General features: G+C 37.5%; 1 pseudogene; it reads right to left on the bottom strand.

The window, feature by feature from the left end:
* Positions 1-291: 291 nt before the first annotated feature.
* Positions 292-762, bottom strand: LOC122096116 (annotated as a pseudogene).
* Between the last annotated feature and the right edge of the window lie 8,414 nt (positions 763-9,176).

The following is a 9,176-nucleotide window of genomic DNA, read 5'->3' as shown; positions in this document are numbered from 1 at the left end:
GTAATTGTAACCCTGTATGGTATTTTCACAATAAAAAATAAAAAATAAAATAAAATATCAATATTAGCTGATAGATTATCAATTCTCCAATATCAGTAGGAGACCACTGACTGTTGATTTTACAGAAAGAGACATATAATATGACCCAAATGTAGCTAAAGAACAACCTTTTATCAATCTTGTCCCAACCCTGCTCGAAATAATTCAAGCTCAGATTCTATTTGGAATATTTACAAGTCTTTTCTGACCTGTGATCTCCTTCTTAAAATCAACTAATGGTTTTTCTTTTTTTTTGGTGGAAAAAAATGCATGTTTATAATTAGCCAGCTGGATTCAGTTTAGATGATTCCAATTTTGTTGGCAACATCTAAAGCATCATAATCAGGAGCCAGCTGAACATATGCCTTCTTCTCTCCATCAGGTCTGATCTGGGTATGGACCTTAGCCACATCAATGTCATAGAGATTGGTGCTTGTTGGTCTTGACATGCACAATGAACACAGGTGTGTTGTTGTCTTCTATTTTCTTCATGGCTGACTCAGTCAGGGGGAACTTGATGATAGCATAATGGTCAAGCTTGTTTCTCCTCTCCTGAAGGTATTTGAGCTGTCTGCAGAGCCACCGGAAGGTGGGTGAAGTATATATCTTCTTCTTTTTGTGGCTGTGGACACCTTTCAGCACTGCCTTCTTGGCCTTCAAAGCCTTTTCCTTGGCTTCGGCTTTAGGAGGGACAGGAGCTCCCTTCCTGGCTTTCGGTGCCATCTTGGTGAAAAGGGCCTGGTTTCTCATTTTTCTCTCTTCTAATTCTCTTCATTCTCTATAAGGTTTCTGGGAGAAACATGACTGAACTGATCTACGCAAAAACAATCTTCATGGCTCTAAAAAGAAAATCTCTTACATTTTCTCATAGAGAAGGTTGTCTTTATGATAATGTTCAGATCTTTGAATTTTACAGTATGTTTATAATTACCCATACATCCTAAGTAGACAGGTTTTTCTCTTCTTAAATATCTTAAATGTTCTTACTCTTACTAGTCATTTTCATATGGACATTTTTACACTTGGCACAACACGGCATCCAAGATTTCCATAAGAAAACATCCAAGAAATAACATTCTTCCCACTCCTTTTTCATCCCAAACAAAGTCTTAGTTAGAAACATTCTAAATAATAGACCTCGTTCCTTCCTTTTTCTGATTTTCCCTTCTAAACATATTGTTTATTATTGTCTCCAGAAAATGGAAATGGAAAACTGGAACACAATAAAGAGAGTGCAACTTACTTTTTATTTATGTAGCTTTGCATCAATGACAAAAAAACCTTCACAGCTTAAAACAACACACATTTTATATTTCATAATCATTAGTCTCAGTTGGCTTGACTGATTTCTCAGGCTTGTTTTTCTTTCTTTCTTTCTTTTTTTGGTTGGTCATGAGGCCTGAACTCTGGGCCTGGGTGCTGTCCCTCAGCTCTTCAGCTCAAGGCTAACACTCTACCACTTGAGCCACAGCGCCACTTGCAGATTTTTCAGCTTATGTGGTGCTGAAGAATCGAACCCAGGGCCTCATGCATGCAAGGCAAGCACTCTACCACTGAGCCAGCCACCTTACCAGCCCAGGCCTGGGTTTCTTAACAGCTGACTTTTCCAGGACGGAGGAAAGAATCTGTTTTGAAACTCACTTGACTTACTGGCTGAGTCCAAATCTTTATGTGGTAGGACTGTAATCCCTGTTTCCTTACTGGCTGAAGGCCATGGATTAGGCCCTGAAGTAGCTTATGGTCTATGTATTCCTGTCTAGCAAAAGTTGACCATACCTTGATCACACTTGCAGTGTCTGTCTTTCTCTCCTACTGCTTCTCTTGGACTCCAGTTTGAACAAATAATGATCTCCTTTAACAAGGAAACTTGACAGACCCACTTTGGGAAAGGAAGAGGAAAGGAGAAAGAATAATGGATGGGTGACTCTGATCAAGATGCATTGTATACATAAATGGACATGTTAAAAGAAAAAAGAAAAGAAATTAGTTTGGAAATGGGGCAAAGGCAATGAGGAAGAGTAATAGAGGGGGGTCTGATCAAGGTGCATTGTATGCATATATGGGATGTCAAAATTACACCCCTTTGAACAATTAAGTGATGCTAATTTAAAATGTGTTGGGATAGGTGGACAAAATAAAATAAAAAGCTCCTTTGATTAGATTGGGCCCACATGGGTAATCTCAAATAAGCTTGCTATCTTAAAGGCCATAACATTAATTACATCTGCAAATATCATCTGCTACATAATATATTCATAAGATTCAAAGGTTAAGGTGTGGATGTCTTTGTGAGAGAGCACTATTTGACCTACATCAAGATACGTAGATATAGATATTTAACCTGTACTATGTATATGTAATTAAAATATCTGAAAAGGTCAGTCATAAACTGGGCACCTGTGGCTCAAACCTATAGTACTAGGTTCTCAGGTGACTGAGACCTAGAGAAATTCAGTTTAAAAGCCAGCTGAGGCAGAAAAGATTGAGAAAGCGCATCTCCAATTCATCAGCAAAAATTCAGGAAAGAAGCATAACTCAAGAAGTAGAACATCAGTTGTGATTAAACAAGTTGAACAAGCTCAAGGCCCCATACCACCAAAAAAAATCAGTCATAAAGAATAAAATATGCCATTTGCAATAAAATGGATAAAACTCTAACCATCATGTATGGCAAGCACATATTCATTATATCCAGAATCTATACCTAAACTGATAATGATGATAATGATGGTGGTATATAAGCACACAAAGGAGACTGTCTAGTGTGGGAAACCAACAGGAAGAAGAGAAACGGAAATGGGGTAGGGGAGGAAAACAATCTCAGTACATTATATATAATATACTATGTATATACATATTATCTACACATATATAATACATTATTAAATACAAATATATGTATATGATATATAAAGTAATTTCTTATAATTATTATAATATAGTTATAATTATATTACTATAATGTGCTATATATTTCTAAATGTATGTGTATATATACAATATACTATATTATACTGCACATTAAATAAAATATAATATACTGTATATTATAATATAGCTATATATACCTATACATGTGAAGAGAGCATAATGAAATCCACTAAATAGTATTTGAAAGTGGAAGGAGGAGGAAGCAGGTTAAGAACATACTATAGAGGGGGGGAATTTTATCAAAGTACACTGTTGCATTTATGAAAATATATTGAAACCCTTTTGTAATATTCATGCATAGTAATAAAACTTTTTAATTAAAAGCATAATAAAAGGATATGTGAGCAACAATGTATGTTTTGGTTTGGATAAGTATTCTCCAAAGGCCATTCAAAGCATAATCTCCAGGTTGGTACTACTGGGAGGTGATAAAAACTTTAAGAGAGGGACTAGTGAGAGGAAAATATGTACTGGAAATGTCCCTTTGAAGGTTATGGGAATCTGGCCTCTTCCTGTTCTTTCTTTCTCTTTCCCTTCATCATGAGATGAGCAGCCTCCATCCTCATGTATTCCCGCCATGAAGTGCTGCCCAACCCCAACTCCAAAAGCAATCGTAGACAATAACCTCCAAAACTGTGAACCAAAATAAATCTTTCTTCTTATTAAACTGACTACCTCAAGTTCTTTGTTACAGGAACAGATAGCTCACTAATATAGTATGGGAACATTTATAGAAGTTGTTGTTTATTTGCCAAGCACTAACCAACTACCATGTTCTGGATATGGGTAACCAACTTTAATCAGCATAACATAGTCATCTAGATTTTACAAATGAAGCAGCAAAGGCCCAACGGGGTTAAATATTTTTCTAAGGTCACACAGCTGGTATATGATAGTTTTCCATATCCAGAATTTAGTACCTGTGGTTTTGACCAAGCCTAGTTCAAAAAATAATTAATCAATAGATCAAAAACATTCAAAAACAAAAATTTTAAACTCACACATGCGCAGAATGCAACTCCATTGGTTCCAGAGCTTTCATCACTGGCATTATTGTTAGTTGTATTTAAGTTATTATGTGAATATGTACCTTCAAAAACAAATAGTACCCTCCAAAAATAAAACAAAAATTAAAAAAAAATAAAAAAAGCAAAGGTGCTTACTTAAATGACAAAGTAAAACTTTTTACATGTGTTGAAAGGTAGCATGTCTTCAGTGAAAGTTGAAGGAAAACACAGGAGAAATGAATCCAGCATCCATAGTACAGCACTGAATGCTCTGCATTCTAAGAATTTGCAGGTTTTCCTCGACAGTGGTCTTGCAACCATAGAGCCACAGATACCAAGGCTCTACTGTCTCTGGCAGCACCAGAGCCATGTTTAACCACTGCACAGCACTGCCTGGAAAGCCCCAGCTTGTGAGAACATCTGCTCTACTTCTTTCTTCATCTCACCCTGACACACCATTTCTGTAGAAGAATCGAGTTAGTTTGTCATGCTGTGATAGGTAACTGGTATTTGGGTAATTTGTTGTGCATTTCACAATAGATCATAGAAACAGAAGAACCTCCAGAAGAGGAAGATTTAAACCAAAATCTTTGGCGGTTATCTCCAGCCTGATCCCTTTGGGAAAACCTGAATTACATTTCAGAGTCATCCTGACTTAGATTTAGGCTTTCATGGTCATAGCTATGGGATAAAAGCCCAACAGGTATCAGAGAGATTAGCATAAATTCCCAGAATCCTCTGGTTTTCTGCAAAATATATTCAAAGTCAACTACTTCACCTGGCCTGGGGCATGCATTGCATCATCCTACCAGAACATGAGGTAGGAACTATTTCCTGATATCATTTATCAATGTTCTGCAGAAATACAACCCAAGCCAAAAAAGAGTTGCAAGTGTCTCAGGCATAAAATTTAAGTTTGATCACTTAAAGGCAATGTGGAGTTTATTTAACGATAGCAAATTACAGCATGCAACTTTGTAGATAGGGGAAGAAATAGGTATAGTTCTTTTGTTGTTGTTGTTGCAGAATAGGAAAATTAGTGCCAGAAAATAACACAGGTAGAAGATGCTTGCATAGCAAAGCACCCTTGTAACCATGCTGAGCATTTCTGCTGTTCAGAAAAACATGAAACGGGAGATGCTGAATTGTTGTCATATATGTCTGATAGTAGTAGCATGCCTTAACTTTCTAATTTCTGACCCCAATGAAGAAATACTTCTGGTCTTTTGTTGAGTTTCCTTAGAGCACAAATGTGAGCTATCTCTTTAGAAAGATAAATCAGTTAAAATTCCATTATTATTTCTATGGAGAAAATTAATTTTCAACAGTGTGTTTAGAAAATCTATGTTGGCAGTTTGGGAAGGAAGATCTCATTTTCTAAATGCAAATTTTGGCTATTGCTGTCTTCTCCCTGAAAGAAGAAGAAAAAAAAACCAGAAACAGACTTTTTACCCATAATATAATGTAGCAAGGTTTGCAATATTCTGCAGCTTACATGGGAAAAATAACTCAATTGATCCATGATTTCTTTCACTTGCAGATGATTGAAATAAGTGGGCTTTACATGCTCATTCATTAAGCAGATGCATTCTGTTTGCTCTACTCCATACAACCTGGACCTCTGCTGGGCACTCACAGCACTGCCTCTAGGGTTTGTGTAGGATGGGGTGGGTGATAGCTTTTGGCAGTGAATAAACAAAGCTCAGCTGGAGGGGCTAAGCTGGGAATTCTGGGTAAATGTTGCCTTAAAACAGCTGCTAATACAAAGCCAAACCAGCCAAAGACAATTGTCTCTGGTCAAGTCAGACATGTGATAATGATGCAAAGAAACAGAATCTACAACTAACTGGATTATCATTTCCCACCCACAAGCTCCAGCCTTTGGGACACAAGCAGTGTCATTTGACCTAAGTCAGCCATCCTGCCAGCACTGGGCCTTTTCCTCCAACAGGACACCTTATCTGGAAACGATGAAATGTGAAGGGGACACAATCACACCCCAGGGATCTCCAAGTGAGAGCTAATGGAGAGAGGTCTTGTGAGGTCACAAACACCATCCCTGTTCCCTTGGACCTGCTATGATTGCTCACTGCCGGGGGTGATTGGGATTTGCAAGTTGATTACAGCTGGAGGGTTCATGGCTGAAATAGAATTTCTCAGATAATTGCTGGAAATGGGCCAGTGCCTTTGCCGGACGGAGCTCCATATGGCAGATTATATGCTCTGTGACTGAAACCAGATCCGCAAAAGACAGACAGAAGAGTTGCTTAGAGAGAAACATTCAGAATAGGTACTTTGTCTTTTGACAAAACAGAACAAGAGAGGAAAGGATGGGCTGCTTCCTTGAGATTGAGTGCTAAAGAAAACTAAATCAAAGCAAAGATGACTCTCCCTCTGGAAACAATTTCAAAGGACATCCTATTTCTTTCTCTACCTTAGTCTTTTATTTGGTAATTTCACAGTTTTTCCCTTGTAAGTGTTCATGTCTTTCATGATTTTTTTTCAGTACTAACAGGACCTGATTAAAACACTATCCCAAAAGAAGCTATTAAAATGTGCCAAGTTGAAGGTATTTTAAAATAATAAGCTCAAAAGACATATATACATAAATGACATACACACATATGTGTATATGTATATATGTGTGTGTATATATATATATATACACACAAATGTATGTGTGTGTGTGTGTCACATAAGATGGAGAAAGGCACTGTGACCCTGTGACTTCTCCCAAAAAGACATTTAGTAATATTGACCAATGGCTTTAAAAATGTCCTTTGACCCAGTATTTGCAGGATTTAGACTTTAGAAAATAAGGGTGTAAACACAGGATCAGCTTTTCTGATATTTGCTGCTTCCTTCCTAGCAAAAGCATGTCTAGCATAAGCAAGTCTAGCCAAAGCTCGGCAAGTGCTCAGTTTTGAAGAACCAGAATAGCGAATATCTAAGAACAATGAAGGAGGCAATGTGTTAGCAGTGTTGTCTTCCCATGCTGGAATTGTAATTTTATTTTGCTGCTCTGTATTTTCAAATTTGTCTTCAGTGAATATATTACTCATGTTAAAATACTTTTAAAACCCTCCTTAATTAAAAAGTGTTTTTGTAGAAATTTGTCTCTGACGGAAAAACATTAATAAAAATAATTAATGAAACTTAAAGGGTACATTAAGTTACATATGACATGATTCCAGTTTTTGAAAGAGAAATTAATTTATTCTCCTTGTCTCTTCCCTCCTTCCACTATACTGAAGTATCATAGTGGCAGAAATACTGACATTCTCATTCTCTCTCTCTCTCTCTCTCTCTCTCTCTCTCTCAGCAGTAGGGTTTAAATTGAGGGCTTACTTTCATTATTTTTCAAGTAGGGTCTCACATTTATTCAGGGACTGGCCTGGACCCCAATCCTCCTACTTACACTTCCCACATAACCAGAGTAACAGGCATGTCTACCATGCCCATTTTTTATTGGTTAAGAAGGGGGTCTCATATATATTTTTGTCCGTGCTAGGCTCACACTGTGATCCTCCTGATCTCTGCCTCCAGATTTTGCTCATCCATATAACATCATTTTTCTTCAGTGAACAAGTATACTTGAAAAACTAGAATTGATTTCACATCCAATAGACAGGACATCTTAAGTGTATGTGAAAAGGGGGAGTGTCAGGCAAGTCTGTCTTTTGTTCTTCACCAAATTTATGCTTACCTTGTTCTGATAGGTGTTTGGGAATCCTTTCTTGTCTTGGGTAAAATAGAGCCTCTTCAGATGAAAAGTGATCTGGGCAGAAAGTCCCAAAGAGCCGTAAGACAGCTATACAGTTGTGGCCTTCAAAATACCGTGGGCATCTGGTACTTAGAAACAGATATTTGTCACCTGCCATCCCTAAAAGTAACAACCAGTGCCCCTCATTGGCCATGGCCTAGACCCTCTCCCTGGTCCCAGCAGTAGCTTCCCACTCTTGTACCTGGGATTGGTAGAAGAAAAGAGTATGTACTGGATAGGGATCCACCAGGACCACAAATGTTTCTCAGGGCTCTCACAAAATGGACTGCAATTAAATAATCAATCGTATTGGCTCATTGTTCTCCTGATCAAAACTTGAGATAAGAAATAGCAGGATGGCTTGCTCTGCTGTGTTGAAACTTTATTTGGGATGACTAGAAATGAGCAGGGGCTGGCTAGGTTTGACTGATGTCAAATGTCTATTGAAATTAATTCCAAGAAATGGAAACATGAGGTTCTTCTATTCCCCCATGTAACTTCTCCATGTCCCTTTCATGGCTCAGTGACCTCAGGGTAATTGGGTTTCTACTTCTAAAAACAAGAATCCTCTATATTTAGTCTTTTAAGAACTCTCTATACTGCTTTCCAGAGTGGTTAAACAAGTTTACATTCCCACCAACAATAGTAGCTTTCCCTTTTGTCTACATCCCCACCAGCATCTGTTATTGCTAGTTTTCTTGATAATGGCCATTCTAACTGGGGTGAGGGGAAATCCATGTTGTTTTCATTTGCATTTCTTTTATGGCCAGAGATGTTGGATATTTCTTCATATGTCTATTGGCCATTCTTACTTCTTCTGAGAAGTCTCTATGACCCAGCAATTCCATTCCAAGCATTTATGCAATTGACCACAAACAAGGCCACACTAAAGCTAACAGCACACCATGTTCACTACAGCATTGTTTACCATAGCCAAGATATAGATTCAACTCAGATGCCCCTCAGCAGATGAATGGATCAAGAAAATATGGTGCATATATACAATGGAATTCTATGCCTCCATCAGAAAGAATAATAATGGACCATTCATAAGGAAATTGAAAGACTTGGAAATAATTTACATTAAGTAAAGTAAGCCATATCCAAGGAAACATAGATTGCGTGGTTTCCCTCATTTGTTGTAACTAGGAAGTGCCTATAAATCTACAAGTAAATACACTGGATGGTAAAAGACCAAACAAATACACTTTGGACATGATAAGTTAAACAGGATAAATTAAACATTCATACAGTGAGACCAGAGGAGGATAATCTTAGAGAAGATCACAAAGGTTCAATAGCTATGGGCATATGGCCATGTAAAATGATGTTTATAGAAATTAATTCCAAGAAATAGAAACAAGAGTTTTTTATGTTATTTTGCTTCTTGTGGGCTTTTTTCCCCTTCTCCTTTCTCACGTATACTTCTGTATCTT

Source organism: Dipodomys spectabilis, unplaced genomic scaffold (assembly GCF_019054845.1).
Source record: "Dipodomys spectabilis isolate Male_0828 unplaced genomic scaffold, ASM1905484v1 ptg000365l, whole genome shotgun sequence".
In the NCBI taxonomy this organism is placed as follows: domain Eukaryota; kingdom Metazoa; phylum Chordata; class Mammalia; order Rodentia; family Heteromyidae; genus Dipodomys; species Dipodomys spectabilis.
This window is presented reverse-complemented; position numbering and strand designations above follow the sequence as displayed.